At 50.7% G+C, this 19,310-nt stretch overlaps 1 long non-coding RNA gene across 1 annotated transcript in view; it reads left to right on the top strand.

The window, feature by feature from the left end:
• The window catches only part of LOC142289851 (uncharacterized), a 136,422-nt gene that overhangs the window by 86,850 nt on the left and 30,262 nt on the right, over nt 1-19,310 (top strand). The window contains exon 4 of the long non-coding RNA XR_012750174.1: nt 16,506-16,552. This is a non-coding gene — a long non-coding RNA (uncharacterized LOC142289851). The remainder of the gene's footprint in view (nt 1-16,505; nt 16,553-19,310) is intronic.

Genomic DNA, 19,310 nt, shown 5'->3' on the forward strand with positions numbered 1-19,310 from the left:
CGCTGGCCAGCGTAAAGGGACACAAGCTTCCAAATCAACCCTGGCTCGGTGGATCAAGGAACCAATTCTCGAAGCTTATCGTTCCTCGGGGCTTCCGGTTCCCTCAGGGCTGAAGGCCCATTCTACCAGGGCCGTGGGAGCGTCCTGGGCCTTGCGGCACCAGGCTACGGCTCAGCAGGTGTGTCAGGCAGCTACCTGGTCGAGCCTGCACACTTTCACGAAACACTATCAGGTGCATACCTATGCTTCGGCAGATGCCAGCCTAGGTAGGCGAGTCCTTCAGGCGGCGGTTGCCCACCTGTAGGACGGAGCCGTTTACGGCTCTATTATGAGGTATTATTTACCCACCCAGGGACTGCTTTTGGACGTCCCAATTGTCTGGGTCTCCCAATGGAGCGACAAAGAAGAAGGGAATTTTGTTTACTTACCGTAAATTCCTTTTCTTCTAGCTCCAATTGGGAGACCCAGCACCCGCCCCTGTTTTTTGTGTACACATGTTGTTCATGTTGAATGGTTTCAGTTCTCCGATATTCCTTCGGATTGAATTTACTTTAAACCAATTATAATTTTTTCCTCCTTCTTGCTTTTGCACCAAAACTGAGGAGCCCGTGAGCACGGGGGGTGTAAAGGCAGAAGGGGAGGGGCGTTACACTTTTAGTGTAATACTTTGTGTGGCCTCCGGAGGCATAGCTATACACCCAATTGTCTGGGTCTCCCAATTGGAGCTAGAAGAAAAGGAATTTACGGTAAGTAAACAAAATTCCCTTCTTTCCTAACGAAAGTAGTATCTGAATGTGGTGATCGTGCTTCCATCCTTCGGTCCAGCCTCCATTCGATCCTCGGAGAGGTCACGGCTTACATCGGATCTAGTGCGAGCTCGGAGGAGTTACGTTTCGAGATCCGCGCCCTTCTGCAACTCAGACGACCTATCGTCCTGCCTACTGGGCCCAGGAGGGGCATGCCGGCGTCCAGGGCTACCATTGCAAGTTGGATCAGGCCGACCATATCAGAGGCCTGCAGGATTAGAGTCAGGTTTTTCTCCGAGGGGTGTAAAAGCCTTTCCTCCTGTACAATTGTGGCGTCTAGGACAATCAGACGCAGGCGTCAGCCGAGCAAGTCTACAGAGCCGCCGCGTGGTCAAGCTTTTCATACCTTTTCCAGGGTTTCCAGGATACAGCAAGCGGCTGTCGCACACCTATGATAGGTCGGTATACTTTTGCACCGAGCATTCTTACAGAGTTTTGGATATGTTTTGAATCTGTATGATTGCTCCTGTTCCCACCCAGGGACTGCTTTTGGACGTCCCATGGTCCTGTGTCCCCCAATGAAAGCGATAGAGAAAGAAGGATTTTTGTGTACTCACCGTAAAATCTGTTTCTCTGAGTCTTCATTGGGGGACACAGCACCCACCCTGTTTGGATATTGGGTTGCTCTTAGTTTACCGGATGTTACTGGTTCTTTATGGGAACACGTTCTTCTGTACCCGGCTTATTTATGTCTTTTTATATATATATATATATATATATATATATATATATATATATATATACAGTATAGGTTTAGATAAGATACTGTGTGTTTCTTGTTATTACCTTGATTAGTTATGGTTGTTCAGGTTTCTCCTACTACTGCTTGTACACTAAAATGGCATAGATCCGCCTCCGACTCAGGGTGTACACTGCTAGGGAGGAGCTAACTTTTTTTATGTCTACTTAGTGTCAGCCTCCTAATCACAGCAGCATACACCCATGGTCCTGTGTCCCCCAATGAAGACTCGGAGAAAGAGATTTTACGGTGAGTACACAAAAATCCTTCTATTTTATAAAGTTGTTATTTAGGTCTGAAAGGGGGGCCACTAGTTCACACTGTACTTGTTCTTTATCTTGTGTCAGTGAAAAGCTGCATCCTCTTCTAAGTGTGACAGAAGACAGAATGAATGAATTATTTTGCTACTGTACCATGATCATTTACTGAAGCTGAAATCCTTATTGTCTCTGCCTCCTTCCAGGGGAAATTTTGCATTTTATTTAGTGAATGATCAGTTCAATGGGAACGATTGTGGGGAGACGAGTAAAAAATGATGAGATGTGGAGAAATTAGTAAAAAAAAAATTCTCTGATATACCTCCAAGTTTTTTATACTTTGAGTATTATTTAACCTCTTTAAAGCAGTGATCCCCAACCTTTCTGACCTTGAGAGCCACATTCATATCTGAAGGAGGGTCACGAGCCACATCTAGCTGCCGCCCCTCACAGAAGTGACACCAGAGCCCTGAGAACAAGTATAATGAGAGCCATAGCTTTACCACAGATATCGCCACACACAGTATACAAGTATCCAGGGGTTCTTACCTCCATTCCGATTTGTTCTTCAGTGTATGGCTACTCACATGTCACCATCTGGAGGCTGCTCTAAATAGCTGTCTGCAAGATCTGGTGCTAAAGCAATAGCTGACAGCCGGGAGCCACACATCATGGGCCCGCAAGTAACGTGACTCCTGAGCCTCAGGTTGGGGACTCCTGCCTTAAAGGGAACCAACTAGCAGAATTTTGCTACATAAAGTAAAGCCATTCCCACACTGGTGCTAGGAAGCTGAATGCAATGATACCATTACTTCACAGATTGCTGAAATATCTTTAATCCAAGTCCCAGAAATGCACTGCTCGTTTGTTTGGGGTGGGACTATGTGGGTCTATTCATGCTTTCTCTTTGCCTGGACTTTCTTCCCTGTCGCCGACATTTCCTACGTTGGCAGTATCATTGTGAAGTATTTTAATCAACTCTTGCACTATCCCCTGCACCATCTTATTGAAGATGTCTCCTCCCGCTTGCTACTCCTCTGATGCTGTTGCCAAGGACGGCACATGCTCCCTCGCCTCCTTTTCCCTCTTCAAGACCACGGGAGTGCATGTGGTCACAATAGAAGAGGAGCCATTACCACAACTAAAGCCAACAGGATGGCAACAGTCTTGAAGAGGGAAAAGGAGGCGAAGGCGCGTGTGCTGCCCTCAGCAACAGCATCAGATAAGTAGGAAGCCGGAGGAGACGTCTTCAATAAGATGGCGCTATGCACAGGGGCTGACTCCAACTCCATCTTAGTAAAGAGTTGATTAAATACTTCACGATGATATTGTGTGTGTGCACAGGAAATAAATGAAATGGCAACGATGGGGGAGAAAGACCAGGCAAAGAAAATGGGGATGATTAAGAATGCTGGACCCGAACCACGTAGTCCTGCCCCGATGCACACGCCAAACAAACGAGCAGTGCATTTTTGGGACTTGATAAGATATTTCAGCAATCAAGCATGGAATCTGTGAAGTGAAGGTATCATTGCATTCAGCTTCCTAGCACCAGTGTGGCACTGGCTGTCTCTATACAGCAAAATTCTGCTGGTTGGCTCCCTGTAAGGACTGGGAGTTTTTTGGGGGGATTTCTTTGTCGCTCCATTGGGAGACCCAGACAATTGGGGTGTATAGGCTATGCCTCCGGAGGCCGCACAAAGTATTACACTAAAAGTGTAAAGCCCCTCCCCTTCTGCCTATACACCCCCCGTGCTCCCACGGGCTCCTCAGTTTTTATGCTTTGTGCGAAGGAGGCAGACATGCACGCACAGCTCCATAGATTGGTCAGCAGCAGCTGCTGACAATGTCGGATGGAAGAAAAGTGGGCCCATATAGGGCCCCCAGCATGCTCCCTTCTCACCCCACTCTTGTCGGCGGTGTTGTTAAGGTTGAGGTATCCATTGCGGGTACGGAGGCTGGAGCCCACATGCTGTTTTCCTTCCCCATCCCCCTTAGGGCTCTGGGTGAAGTGGGATCCTATCGGTCTCCAGGCACTGAGACCGTGCTTCATCCACAACTCCTGGGAGCCTGCTGGATAGGAGCCGGGTATCGTTCAGGGACATGGCCCTGCTACTTGGAGGTACTCTGTGTCCCCGTGGGGACCGAGCACAGCAACACTCCAGCATTGCTGGGTGTGCTAGTGCACCGGGGACCGCGGCGCTGACCGGGTTAAATGTGCCATTACACACTCAGCGTCGCTGAGTGTGTTTATGTAGGGGGACTACCGCGCTGACCGCCGCCGCCATGTTTAACACTGAGGCGCGGCTGGGACTTGTAGTGCGCCGGGGACTTCCGCGCGGCCGCGCTTTTACGGCGGCCGCGCTTATTACTCGAGTCCCCGGCTTTTGCGGCCTAGTCTTTCTTCCTCCCGCCCACAGCCCTGACAAGCAGGGGAAGGGCGGGACGCTGTACAGACGAGCAGCAATGAGGGCTGGAGAATGCTTTGCATACTCCACCCCCTCACTGTGCACTGTGGGGCACCAGTTCCCGCACTTTCTGGGTCACGCCCACGGCTCCCTCCTCTCCTCAGGACGCCGGCAGCCATTCCTGTCAGCTCCTCGGACGCTGCAGAGGGGGACAAATTCTGGGAAACCCAGGCAGGGATTCTGGTGGCCTCACAACCGCTTTAAGCGGGTGGTAAGCAGCACCTGTGGTGCTAGCCCCATTGTGCAGAAGTGTAATTATATGTTTATGGTATATACTTTACACTGTATAGTGCATAGTTGTTTTCTGGCTATATATCCCTATTGTGTTGCTCAGGGAAGACAATAGCATGGCGCCCACAAAAGGCAGGGGTGCCAAAACACAGGCTTACTATGCTGCCTGCGCCGCATGTACGACGCCGCTACCGGCAGGTTCCACTGACCCTCATTGTGTGCACTGCTCGGCCCCTACTGCACTTGCTCAGCCGGAGCCTCTGCTAAGAGGGGCCCAGGGGGAGCCACCTGCTGACACTCTCCAGGTGACAGGGACGGAGTTTGCAGTCTTTACGGATAAACTCTCTGAAACTATGGCTAAGATACTAGAAGCCTTGCAGTCCAGACCGGTATCTCAGCACAGGGACTCTGTTGAATCATTGTTCCCTGGCCCCCCTCAGTTGGACCAACAATGTCCCCCCGGGGTATCTCATAGATCCCAGGCTGGGGGCTCTGACACGGACCCCAGCCCCAGACCGATTAAGCGAGCTCGCTTGGAGATTCCCTCGACATCATCATATTGTTCAGGGTCTCAGCGGGGGGAATCTCTGGTTGATGACGCGGAGACAGCTGATCAGGATTCTGATCCTGGGGCCGCTCTCAATCTTGATACTCCGGACGGGGACGCCATAGTGAACGATCTTATTGCGTCCATCAATCGAATGTTGGATATTTCTCCCTCAGCTCCTCCGGTGGAGGAGTCAGCTTCTCAGCAGGAGAAATTCCGTTTCAGGTTTCCCAAGCGTACACCGAGTATGTTTCTGGACCACTCTGATTTCAGAGAGGCAGTCCAGAATCACCATGATTGTCCAGATAAGCGTTTTTCTAAGCGCCTTAAGGATACACGTTATCCCTTTCCCCCTGACGTGGTCAAAGGTTGGACTCAGTGTCCCAAGGTGGATCCTCCAATCTCCAGACTGGCGGCTAGATCCATACTTGCAGTGGAAGATGGGGCTTCACTTAAAGATGCCACTGACAGGCAGAAGGAGCTCTGGTTGAAATCCATCTATGAAGCTATCGGCGCTTCTTTTGCCCCAGCATTCGCAGCCGTATGGGCGCTACAAGCTATATCAGCAGGTCAAGCGCAAATTGACGCAGCCACACGCACTTCCGCGCCGCAGGTGGCGTCCATAACCGCTCAGACGTCGGCAATGGCGTCTTACGCTATTAATGCTGTCCTGGACTCTGCGAGCCGTACGGCGGTTGCATCCGCCAATTCGGTGGTACTCCGCAGGGCCTTGTGGCTACGGGAATGGAAGGCAGATTCTGCTTCCAAAAAGCGCTTAACTAGTTTGCCAATTTCTGGCGACCGATTGTTTGGCGAGTGTTTGGATGAAATCATCAAACAATCCAAGGGGAAGGATACATCCTTACCCCAGCCCAAACCGAACATACCCCAACAGAGGAGGGGGCAGTCGAGGTTTCGGTCCTTTCGGGGCGCGGGCAGGTCCCAATTCCCCTCGTCCAAAAGGCCTCAGAAAGATCAAAGGAACTCTGATTCATGGCGGTCTAAGTCACGTCCTAAAAAGACCACCGGAGGTGCCGCTACCAAAGCGGCTTCCTCATGACTTTCGGCCTCCGCAATCTGCATCCTCGGTCGGTGGCAGGCTCTCCCGCTTTTGCGACACCTGGCTGCCACGGGTAAAAGACCGCTGGGTGAGAGACATTCTGTCTCACGGTTACAAGATAGAGTTCACCTCTCGTCCCCCGACTCGATTCTTCAGGTCATCCCCGCCTCCCGAGCGAGCCGAGGCTCTTCTGCAGGCGCTGGGCACTCTGAAGGCAGAAGGAGTGGTGGTCCCTGTTCCTCTTCAGCAACAGGGTCACGGTTTTTACTCCAACCTGTTTGTGGTCCCAAAGAAGGACGGGTCTTTCCGTCCTGTCCTGGACCTGAAACTGCTCAACAAACACGTAAAGACCAGGCGGTTCCGGATGGAATCCCTCCGCTCCGTCATCGCCTCAATGTCCCAAGGAGATTTCCTTGCATCGATCGATATCAAAGATGCTTATCTCCACGTACCGATTGCTCCAGAGCACCAGCGCTTCTTGCGCTTCGCCATAGGAGACGAACACCTGCAGTTCGTGGCACTGCCGTTCGGCCTGGCAACAGCCCCACGGGTTTTCACCAAGGTTATGGCTACTGTAGTAGCGGTCCTCCACTCTCAGGGTCACTCGGTGATTCCTTACCTGGGCGATCTCCTGATCAAGGCACCCTCTCAAGAGGCATGCCAACACAGCCTCGACGCTACTCTGGAGACTCTCCAGAGTTTCGGGTGGATCATCAATTTTCCAAAGTCAAATCTGACACCGGCCCAATCGCTGACATATCTTGGCATGGAGTTTCATACCCTCTCAGCGATAGTGAAGCTTCCGCTGATCAAGCAGCGGTCGCTACAGAAGGGGGTACAATCTCTCCTTCAAGGTCAGGCACACCCCTTGAGGCGCCTCATGCACTTCCTGGGGAAGATGGTGGCAGCAATGGAGGCAGTCCCTTTCGCGCAGTTTCACCTGCGTCCTCTTCAATGGGACATCCTTCGCAAATGGGACAGGAAGCCGACGTCCCTCGACAGGAACGTCTCTCTCTCTCAGGCGACCAAAGCTTCCCTTCGGTGGTGGCTTCTTCCCACTTCATTATCGAAGGGGAAATCCTTCCTACCCCCATCCTGGGAGGTGGTCACGACGGACGCGAGTCTGTCAGGGTGGGGAGCGGTTTTTCTCCACCACAGGGCTCAGGGTACGTGGACCCGGCAAGAGTCCTCACTTCAGATCAATGTTCTGGAAATACGGGCAGTGTACCTTGCCCTGAAAGCATTCCAGCAGTGGCTGGAAGGCAAGCAGATCCGAATTCAGTCGGACAATTCCACAGCGGTGGCATACATCAACCACCAAGGCGGCACACGCAGTCGGCAAGCCTTCCAGGAAGTCCGGCGGATCTTGATGTGGGTGGAAGCCACGGCCTCCACCATCTCTGCAGTTCACATTCCGGGCGTGGAAAACTGGGAAGCAGATTATCTCAGTCGCCAGGGCATGGACGCAGGGGAATGGTCCCTTCACCCGGACGTGTTTCAGGAGATCTGTTGCCGCTGGGGGGTGCCGGACGTCGACCTCATGGCGTCCCAGCACAACAACAAGGTACCGACGTTCATGGCACGGTCTCAAGATCCCAGAGCTATGGCGGCAGACGCCTTAGTTCAGGATTGGTCGCAGTTTCAGCTCCCTTATGTGTTTCCTCCGCTGGCACTGTTGCCCAGAGTGTTACGCAAGATCAGGGCCGACTGCCGCCGCGTCATCCTCGATGCTCCAGACTGGCCGAGGAGGTCGTGGTACCCGGATCTGTGGCATCTCACGGTCGGCCAACCGTGGGCACTACCAGACCGACCAGACTTGCTGTCTCAAGGGCCGTTTTTCCATCTGAATTCTGCGGCCCTCAACCTGACTGTGTGGCCATTGAGTCCTGGATCCTAGCGTCTTCAGGATTATCTCAAGAGGTCATTGCCACTATGAGACAGGCTAGGAAACCAACGTCCGCCAAGATCTACCACAGGACGTGGAAAATTTTCCTGTCATGGTGCTCTGCTCAGAGTTTTTCTCCCTGGCCTTTTGCCTTGCCCACTTTTCTGTCCTTCCTTCAATCTGGACTGGAAAAGGGTTTGTCGCTCGGCTCCCTTAAGGGACAAGTCTCAGCGCTCTCTGTGTTTTTCCAGAAGCGCCTAGCCAGACTTCCACAGGTACACACGTTCCTGCAGGGGGTTTGTCACATCGTTCCTCCTTACAAGCGGCCGTTAGAACCCTGGGATCTGAACAGGGTGCTGATGGCTCTTCAGAAACCACCATTCGAGCCAATGAGGGATATTTCTCTCTCACGCCTTTCGCAGAAAGTGGTTTTCCTGGTAGCAGTCACCTCTCTTCGGAGAGTGTCTGAGCTAGCAGCGTTGTCGTGCAAAGCCCCTTTCCTGGTGTTTCACCAGGACAAGGTGGTTCTGCGTCCGGTTCCGGAATTTCTCCCCAAGATGGTATCCCCTTTTCATCTCAATCAGGATATCTCCTTACCCTCTTTTTGTCCTCATCCAGTTCACCAATGTGAAAAGGATTTGCACTTGTTAGATCTGGTGAGAGCACTCAGACTCTACATTTCTCGTACGGCGCCCCTGCGCCGCTCGGATGCACTCTTTGTCCTTGTCGCTGGCCAGCGTAAAGGGTCACAGGCTTCCAAATCAACCCTGGCTCGGTGGATCAAGGAGCCAATTCTCGAAGCTTACCGTTCTGCTGGGCTTCCGGTTCCCTCAGGGCTGAAGGCCCATTCTACCAGAGCCGTGGGCGCGTCCTGGGCTTTGCGGCACCAGGCTACGGCTCAGCAGGTGTGTCAGGCGGCTACCTGGTCGAGCCTGCACACTTTCACGAAACACTATGAGGTGCATACCTATGCTTCGGCGGATGCCAGCCTAGGTAGACGAGTCCTTCAGGCGGCGGTTGCCCACCTGTAGGAAGGGGCCGTTTTCCGGCTCTATTACGAGGTATTAATTTACCCACCCAGGGACTGCTTTTGGACGTCCCAATTGTCTGGGTCTCCCAATGGAGCGACAAAGAAGAAGGGAATTTTGTTTACTTACCGTAAATTCCTTTTCTTCTAGCTCCAATTGGGAGACCCAGCACCCGCCCCTGTTTTTTTGTGTACACATGTTGTTCATGTTGAATGGTTTCAGTTCTCCGATATTCCTTCGGATTGAATTTACTTTAAACCAGTTTATAATTTTTTTCCTCCTTCTTGCTTTTGCACCAAAACTGAGGAGCCCGTGGGAGCACGGGGGGTGTATAGGCAGAAGGGGAGGGGCTTTACACTTTTAGTGTAATACTTTGTGCGGCCTCCGGAGGCATAGCCTATACACCCCAATTGTCTGGGTCTCCCAATTGGAGCTAGAAGAAAAGGAATTTACGGTAAGTAAACAAAATTCCCTTCTTTTTGCTCGTTTTTTTTCCCCTCCCCTTATTCCAACAGGATTTGTTTATTTACGTGATGAGTTCTACTTCTGAATGTCACAATACATTTTATCATATGATGTAATGGTAAGCGGGGAAAAAAATCCAAATGTGGCAAAATGGCAAAAGTGAATTTCTGCAGTTTAAGTGGTGAAAAAATATAAATTTTGAAAAAAAATTGCTTGTCATGACTTTCTGAGAGCTTTAACATGTTCAATTTTTGTCATATGGAGCTCTGTGAAGGCTTATTTTTTGTGCCCCGAGCTGATGTTTTAAATTTATTATTTTCGAGTATATCCATGGAATGTTTTGATCTTATTGTAGTTTTTATTTTTTTTCTGTTGTAGTTGTCAAAAAACTGAAATTCTGTCATTTTTTTCTTGTTACTCTGTTTACCGTTTACTGATCAGATTAATTTATTTTATATTTTGATACATCATACTTATACGAACACAGTTATACCACATGTGTACATTTCTTTGTCGCTCTATTGGGAGACCCAGACAATTGGGTGTATAGGCTATGCCTCCGGAGGCCGCACAAAGTATTACACTCAAAAGTGTTAAGCCCCTCCCCTTCTGCCTATACACCCCCCGTGCTCCCACGGGCTCCTCAGTTTTATTGCTTTGTGCGAAGGAGGCAGACCTGCACACATAGCTCCACAGATTGGTCAGCAGCAGCTGCTGACCAGGTCGGATGGAAGAAAAGTGGGCCCATATAGGGCCCCCAGCATGCTCCCTTCTCACCCCACTCTTGTCGGCGGTGTTGTTAAGGTTGAGGTATCCATTGCGGGTACGGAGGCTGGAGCCCACATGCTGTTTTCCTTCCCCATCCCCCTCAGGGCTCTGGGCGAAGTGGGATCCTATCGGTCTCCAGGCACTGAGACCGTGCTTCATCCACAACTCCTGTGGAGCCTGCTGGATAGGAGCCGGGTACCGTTCAGGGACATGGCCCTGCTACTTGAAGGTACTCTGTATCCCTGTGGGGACCGCGCACGGCAACACCTCAGCTTTGCTGGGTGTGCTAGTGCACCGGGGACCGCGGCGCTGACCGGGTTAAACTGTGCCATTACACACTCAGCGTCGCTGAGTGTGTTTATATGTAGGGGCTACCGCGCTAACCGCCGCTGCCATGGGAAACTGCGGCGCGGCTGGGACTTGTAGTTCGTCGGGGACTTCGGCGCCGGCCGCGCTTTTACGGCGGCCACGCTTATACTCGAGTCCCCGGTTTTCTTGCGGCCTAGTTTCCTTTTCTCCCGCCCCTAACCCTCAGGGCTGCACAGAACGAGCAGCACTGAGGGCTGGAGTATGATTTCCATTCTCCACCCCCCTCACTGTGCACAGTGTGAGCACCAGTTCCCGCACTTTCTCAGGCACGCCCACGGCTCCCTCCTCTCGTCAGGATGCCGCAGCCATTCCTGTCAGCTCCTCCGACGCTGCAGAGAGGGACAAACCCTGGGAGACCCAGACACGGTCTCTGGTGGCCTCACAACCGCTTTAAAGCGGGTGGTAAGCAGCACCTGTTGGTGCTAGACCCATGGTGCTGTAGTGTATTGATACATTATTTGTTTATAGTATACTCTTTCACTGTATGAGCACAGTTCATTCTGGCTATATACCCTATTGTGTTACTCAGGGAAAACAATAGCATGGCGCCCACAAAGGCAGGGGTGCCAAAACACAGGCTTATTATGCTGCCTGCGCCGCTTGTACGACCCAGCTGCCGGCAGGTCCCACTGACCCTCATTGTGTACAATGTTCGGCCCCTGTGGCACTTCTTCAGCCAGAGCCTCTGCTAAGAGGGGCCCAGGGGGAGCCACCTGTTGACACTGTCCAGGTGACGGGGACTGAGTTTGCAAAACTCTCTGAGACTATGGCTAAGATACTAGAAGCCTTGCAGTCCAGGCCGGTATCTCAGCAAAGGGACTCTGTTGAATCATTGTTCCCTGGCCCCCCTCAGTTGGACCAACAATGTCCTCCCGGGGTATCTCATACATCCCAGGCTGAGGGTTCTGACTTAGACCCCAGTCCCAGACCGACTAAGCGGGCTCGCTTAGAATTTCCCTCGACATCATATTGTTCAGGGTCTCAGCGGGGGGAATCTCTGGTTGATGATGCGGAGACCGCTGATCAGGATTCTGATCCTGAGGGCGTTCTCAATCTTAATACTCCAGACGGGGACGCCATAGTGAACGATCTTATTGCGTCCATCAATCAAATGCCGGATATTTCTCCCTCAACTCCTCCGGCGGAGGAGTCAGCTTCTCAGCAGGAGAAATTCCGTTTCAGGTTCCCCAAGCGTACACCGAGTATGTTTCTAGACCACTCTGATTTCAGAGAGGCAGTCCAGAATCACCATGCTTGTCCAGATAAGCGTTTTTTCTAAGCGCCTTAAGGATACACGTTATCCTTTACCCCCTGACGTGGTTAAAGGTTGGACTCAGTGTCCCAAAGTGGATCCTCCAATCTCCAGACTGGCGGCTAGATCCATACTTGCAGTGGAAGATGGGGCCTCGCTCAAAGATGCCACTGACAGGCAGATGGAGCTCTGGTTGAAATCCATCTATGAAGCTATCGGAGCTTCTTTTGCCCCAGCATTCGCAGCCGTATGGGCGCTACAAGCTATCTCAGCAGGTCAAGCGAAAATTGAAGCAGCCACATGCACGTCCGCGCCACAAGTGGCATCCATTATCACCCAGACCTCGGCATTTGCGTCTTACGCTATTAATGCTGTCCTGGACTCTGCGAGCCGTACGGCGGTTGCGGCCGCCAATTCGGTGGTACTCCGCAGGGCCTTGTGGCTACGGGAATGGAAGGCAGATTCTGCTTCCAAAAAGCGCTTAACCAGTTTGCCAATTTCTGGCGACAGGCTGTTTGGCGAGCGTTTGGATGAAATCATCAAACAATCCAAGGGAAAGGATACATCCTTACCCCAGCCCAAACAGAACATACCCCAACAGAGGAGAGGGCAGTCGAGGTTTCGGTCCTTTCGGGGCGAGGGCAGGTCCCAATTCTCCTCGTCCAAAAGGTCTCAGAAAGAACAAAGGAACTCTGATGCATGGCGGTCTAAGTCACGTCCTAAAAAGACCACCGGGGGCGCCGCTAACAAAGCGGCTTCCTCATGACTTTCGACCTCCTCTAGCAGCATCCTCTGTCGGTGGCAGGCTCTCCCGCTTTTGCGACACCTGGCTGCCACAAATAAAAGACCGCTGGGTGAGAGACATTCTGTCTCACGGTTACAAGATAGAGTTCACCTCTCGTCCCCCGACTCGATTCTTCAGGTTATCCCCGCCTCCCGAGCGAGCCGAGGCTCTTCTGCAGGCGCTGCGCACTCTGAAGGTAGAAGGAGTGGTGATCCCTGTTCCTCTCCAGCAACAGAGCCACGGTTTTTACTCCAACTTGTTTGTAGTCCCAAAGAAGGACGGGTCTTTCCGCCCGGTCCTGGACCTGAAACTGCTCAACAAACACGTAAAAGCCAGACGGTTCAGGATGGAATCCCTCCGCTCCGTCATCGCTTCAATGTCCCAAGGAGATTTCCTTGCATCGATCGATATCAAAGATGCTTATCTCCACGTACCGATTGCTCCAGAACACCAGCGCTTCTTGCGCTTCGCCATAGGAAACGAACAACTGCAATTCTTGGCACTGCCGTTCGGCCTGGCAACAGCCCCACGGGTTTTTACCAAGGTTATGGCTACTGTAGTAGCGCTCCTACACTCGCAGGGTTACTCGGTGATCCCGTACTTGGACGATCTGCTAATCAAGGCACCTCTCAAGAGGCATGCCAACGCAGCCTCGATGCTACCCTGGAGACTCTCCAGGGTTTCGGGTGGATCATCAATTTTCCAAAGTCAAATCTGACACCGGCCCAATCACTGACGTATCTTGACATGGAGTTTCATACCCTCTCAGCGATAGTGAAGCTTCCGCTGATCAAGCAGCAGTCACTACAGAAAGGGGTACAACCTCTCCTTCAAGGCCAGTCACACCCCTTGAGGCGCTTCATACACTTCCTGGGGAAGATGGTGGCAGCAATGGAGGCAGTTCCTTTCGCGCAGTTTCACCTGCGTCCCCTTCAATGGGACATCCTACGCAAATGGGACAGGTAGTCGACGTCCCTCGACAGGACCGTCTCCCTCTCTCAGGCGACCAAAGCTTCCCTTCGGTGGTGGCTTCTTCCCACTTCATTATCGAAGGGGAAATCCTTCCTACCCCCATCCTGGGAAGTAGTCACGACGGACGCGAGTCTGTCAGGGTGGGGAGCGGTTTTTCTCCACCACAGGGCTCAGGGTACGTGGACCCAGCAAGAGTCCTCGCTTCAGATCAATGTTCTGGAAATATGGGCAGTGTATCTTGCCCTGAAAGCGTTCCAGCAGTGGCTGGAAGGCAAGCAGATCCGAATTCAGTCGGACAATTCCACAGCGGTGGCATACATCAACCACCAAGGCGGCACACGCAGCCAGCAAGCCTTCCAGGAAGTCCGGCGGATTTTGATGTGGGTGGAAGCCACGGCCTCCACCATATCCGCAGTTCACATCCCAGGCGTGGAAAACTGGGAAGCAGATTATCTCAGTCGCCAGGGCATGGACGCAGGGGAATGGTCCCTTCACCCGGACGTGTTTCAGGAGATCTGTTGCCACTGGGGGGGTGCCGGACGTCGACCTCATGGCGTCCCGGCACAACAACAAGGTACCAATGTTCATGGCACGGTCTCAAGATCCCAGAGCTATGGCGGCAGACGCCTTAGTTCAGGATTGGTCGCAGTTTCAGCTCCCTTATGTGTTTCCTCCGCTGGCACTGTTGCCCAGAGTGTTACGCAAGATCAGGGCCGACTGCCGCCGCGCCATCCTCGTCGCTCCAGACTGGCCGAGGAGGTCGTGGTACCCGGATCTGTGGCATCTCACGGTCGGCCAACCGTGGGCACTACCAGACCGAACAGACTTGCTATCTCAAGGGCCGTTTTTCCATCTGAATTCTGCGGCCCTCAACCTGACTGTGTGGCCATTGAGTCCTGGATCCTAGCGTCTCCAGGGTTATCTCAAGACGTCATTGCCACTATGAGACAGGCTAAGAAACCAACGTCCGCCAAGATCTATCACAGGACGTGGAAAATTTTTCTGTCGTGGTGCTCTGCTCAGGGTTTTTCTCCCTGGCCATTTGCATTACCTACTTTTCTGTCCTTCCTTCAATCTGGACTGAAAAAGGGTTTGTCGCTCGGCTCCCTTAAGGGACAAGTCTCAGCGCTCTCTGTGTTTTTTCAGAAGCGCCTAGCCAGACTTCCACAGGTACGCACGTTCCTGCAGGGGGTTTGTCACATAGTTCCACCTTACAAGCGGCCGTTAGAACCCTGGGATCTAAACAGGGTTCTGATGGTTCTTCAGAAACCACCATTCGAGCCAATGAGAGATATTTCCCTCTTACGACTTTCGCAGAAAGTGGTTTTTCTAGTAGCAGTCACTTCCCTTCGGAGAGTGAGCTAGCAGCGTTGTCGGGCCAAGCCCCTTTCCTGGTGTTTCACCAGGACAAGGTGGTTCTACGTCCGGTTCCGGAATTTCTCCCTAAGGTGGTATCCCCCTTTCATCTCAATCAGGATATTTCCTTACCTTCTTTTTATCCTCATCCAGTTCACCAATGTGAAAAGGATTTGCACTTGTTAGATTTGGTGAGAGCACTCAGACTCTACATTTCTCGTACGGCGCCCCTGCGCCGCTCGGATGCACTCCTTATCCTTGTCGCTGGCCAGCGTAAAGGGTCACAGGCTTCCAAATCAACCCTGGCTCGGTGGATCAAGGAGCCAATTCTCGAAGCTTACCGTTCTGCTGGGCTTCCGGTTCCTTCAGGGCTGAAAGCCTATTCTACCAGAGCCGTGGGCGCGTCCTGGGCTTTGAGGCACCAGGCTACGGCTCAGCAGGTGTGTCAGGCGGCTACCTGGTCGAGCCTGCACACTTTCACGAAGCACTATCAGGTGCATACCTATGCTTCGGCAGACGCCAGTTTAGGTAGGCGAGTCCTTCAGGCGGCGGTTGCCCACCTGTAAGAGGGGGTCGTTTTCGGCTCTTTTTATCGAGGTATTATTTTACCCACCCAGGGACTGCTTTTGGACGTCCCAATTGTCTGGGTCTCCCAATAGAGCGACAAAGAAGAAGGGAATTTTGTTTACTTACCGTAAATTCCTTTTCTTCTAGCTCTAATTGGGAGACCCAGCACCCGCCCCTGTTTTTTTGTGTACACATGTTGTTCATGTTGAATGGTTTCAGTTCTCCGATATTCCTTCGGATTGAAGTTACTTTAAACCAGTTTTTAATTCTTTTTCCTCCTTCTTGCTTTTGCACCAAAACTGAGGAGCCCGTGGGAGCACGGGGGGTGTATAGGCAGAAGGGGAGGGGCTTAACACTTTTGAGTGTAATACTTTGTGCGGCCTCCGGAGGCATAGCCTATACACCCAATTGTCTGGGTCTCCCAATTAGAGCTAGAAGAAAAGGAATTTACGGTAAGTAAACAAAATTCCCTTCTTTTTTTACTTTTAATGTGGTAAAAAGTGTACTGTGTTTAATTTTGAACCTGCAATAGTTTGATCACTTGTCCTATATTGCTGTGTGTGTGTGTGTGTGTGTGTGTGTGTGTGTGTGTGTGTGTGTGTGTGACACAAGAGTTGTCACAGAAGACAACACATCGGCGTCATGGGCACACGATGAGGGGTCAGAACTGCACCCTCTGTCAGTGTCATGTTAAATGCTGCTCTCAGAGATTGACATCTGGATTTAACATCTTAAGAGCTGTGTGCAGGGAGGCAGTTGAAGGCTGAATCATTCAGCCATCATCTGCAGGGAAAGATGTGGGCTTGGCCTGCGAGCCCGCATCAATGGCTGGGAAATGACATATGATGTGTATAGCACGTCATGGGTCCTTAAGGGCGTTAAAGTAGTCATGTCAAACAGTGCATATACAGAATTAAGTACTAAGTATAATTTTTATCATTTTTATTCCAGGTCGACGACGGTCATGGATAGGTGAAAGATTGAAGTCAAAAAAAGTGGTACATGTTCTTTATTCATATAACTGTAAAATGTTTTAGCTTTCACACACATAAATGCAGCTAACACATTATTTTTCATTACTAAGGCTGCTTTCACACCTTCGGTTTCTGCAATGCGGCACACTCCGGCACTTTGCAGGAAAATCGCAACCGTTTTTTTTTTTGCTGCCGGTTGCGTTTTTTCTGCATAGACTTTAATTAGTGCCGCATGGCCTTGTGTTCCATCCGGTTTTTGCCGCATGCGGCAGATTTAGCCGATGCGGCGGCCAGATGGAACGTTGCCTAAAACGTTTTTTCGTGCGGCAAAAAAACGCATTGCGCCGCATTCGGCCGATGCGGCGCATTTTTCAATGCATGCCTATGGCGGCCGGATGCGATGCGGCAAAAACCGCATCCGGCCACCGCATGCGGTTTTTGCCACTGCGCATGCTCAGTAGCATGCCACAAGCGGCAAAAACCGGACAGGCCGCAAGGGAAAAACTTATGCAAAGGATGCGGTGTTTTCACCGCATCCGTTGCATAGCTTGCACAGCCGGATTGAGCCGCAGAGCTCAAGCCGGATGTGTGAAAGCAGCCTTAGACAATAAAAACTGTTTTCATTGAGACGTTTTAACTCAATATGTGCTCTTCTATTTCTGAATATCTTATGCACTATAACTTCGCCACCAAATCTTGGGATTGGAATCTACCCTTTTTCTTAAATGGGTTGGCCACTTTATCATTACTGTAACTGATGTGTTAGGGGACATGATTGATTTATTAATTTTTTAAGCACTTACTAAAATAGAGAGGCATAGGAGCATTTTCCTTACGAGATGGGTGGTCTTATGTCAAAGTAACTTTCCTCCTAAAGTGTTATCAGGGGCAGAGGTTGCATCCTGTGCCACCTCCCCTCTAACAAAGCATCATCAGTGAAGCTCTTTTCAGGAACTGGGTTAGTTCCACCTGGCTGTGCACATTGACCATGCGCTCTTCTTTTTTTTTTTTATTTTTATTATAATATTGTAGGCTCAGCTCAGTTGTAGAGAGCCAGCAACAGAGCTGTGTCAGAATAACCGGCGTGCACAGATCAGAGCCGCCTCCACAAGTGACATCACTAGTCTCTGCACACTAGGTAACCAAACACCGCTCTGTTGCCCGATTGTTTCTCCTGATCTGATCCAACAACAGAGTGTGCGCTGGTATCGTAGACCAGCCCCAGAAACGATCACCACTGAAGACGCCTAGTCTCAGAGAGGGGGCAGTGGCTGCAGCAGTGACCAGTCTATGGCCCCTGATGACCGCTCTTTTGCGTATCCCAGCATGCATTGAAATTCTTAAAAGAAACCTAATCAAAAAGGGGAAAAAAATACAATAGCAGATTTTTAGTTAGGGAATTTTTAATGGTACAGTAATGGCTGAAACTGTTGGCACCCTTGAAATTGTTCCAGAAAATGATGTATTTATCTGAAAATTATTGAAATGACACGTTTGTTTCCTTTGTGTGTATTGGAATAACACAAAAAGCTGAAGAGGGGGAAAAGCCAAATTAAACATAATTTTACACACAACTCCAAAAGTTGGCCAAACAAAATGGTTGGCACCGTTCCAAAATTGTGCGTAAACAACTTTGTTTCAAGCACGTGATGCTCTTTCAAACTCACCTGTGGCAAGTAATAGGTGTGGGCAATATCAAAATCACACCTGAAACTAAATAAAAAAGGCAGTAGTTGACAGTCTTTGCATTGTTTGTGTGCCACACTAAGCATGGAATTCTGAAAGAGAAGACAACTGTCTGGGGACTTAAGAACTAAAATTGTTGGAAAATAAATCGGCAATCTCAAGAGTACAGAGCCAACTCTGGAGAGCTTGATGTTCTTTTGTCCATGGTTCGCAACTTAATCAAGAATTTTAAGATCAAGATCCCAGCATCGCAAGGTTATGTCTGGCGCTGCTGGGATCGTGACGGAGCCGGTGTACACTGGTAACTATGATACACATCGGGTAACTAAGGGACCTTAGTTACCCGATGTGTATAATGGTTACCAGCGTTCACCGCCTCCGTCACGATCCCAGCAGCGCAAGGTTATGTCTGGCGATGCGTGCGGAGGGCCGGGGCGAGTGGCCAATCCATGCGGAGGGCGGGGCCAGGCCGAGGAGAGCGACCAATCCGTGGGGGGGGCGGAGGCGAGGCGAGCTGCCAATCCGTGCGGGGGGCGGGGCCATGGCGAGCCCAGCGGCCAATCAGCTTTGTGTCACCGTAAGGACACAATTTTGGAGCAAGACAGACAGACAGAATGAGGCAATTATATATATATAGATAAAATAATTTCTTTTATTGGAACTTCTTAAAAACAGTGACTTAAAATCACATGTGCATGAGCCGCTGAAATCTCCTGCCTCGTGTTTCGGACATATGTCCTTACTGATAGGCATGGTATAATAAAAGAAACATATACAAAATCATAGTGACATGTCCCAATGGAGACTGATAATAAATTCATTATATTGCACGAGACAGAACCTATATGGCAAGGTGTTGAATGGGCTGCATTTTGAACACGCCCCTCTATCACGTGACAAATGACGTCATACCTGGAAGGAGCTCGTATATTCTAGCATCTACCATACCAGGATGGGGACATATATATTTATATATAAATTTGGCTTTTATGTTTTGTATCAATAAAAGCCATGTTTAGATCTAAATTGCTGGGTGTGCACATTTTTTTTTTCTATCCAGGTTTTTTCCTCATGTTCCAATCCTTTTTTTTTTTTT

The sequence above is a fragment of the Anomaloglossus baeobatrachus genome, chromosome 2 (genome assembly GCF_048569485.1).
Source record: "Anomaloglossus baeobatrachus isolate aAnoBae1 chromosome 2, aAnoBae1.hap1, whole genome shotgun sequence".
In the NCBI taxonomy this organism is placed as follows: Eukaryota; Metazoa; Chordata; class Amphibia; order Anura; family Aromobatidae; genus Anomaloglossus; species Anomaloglossus baeobatrachus.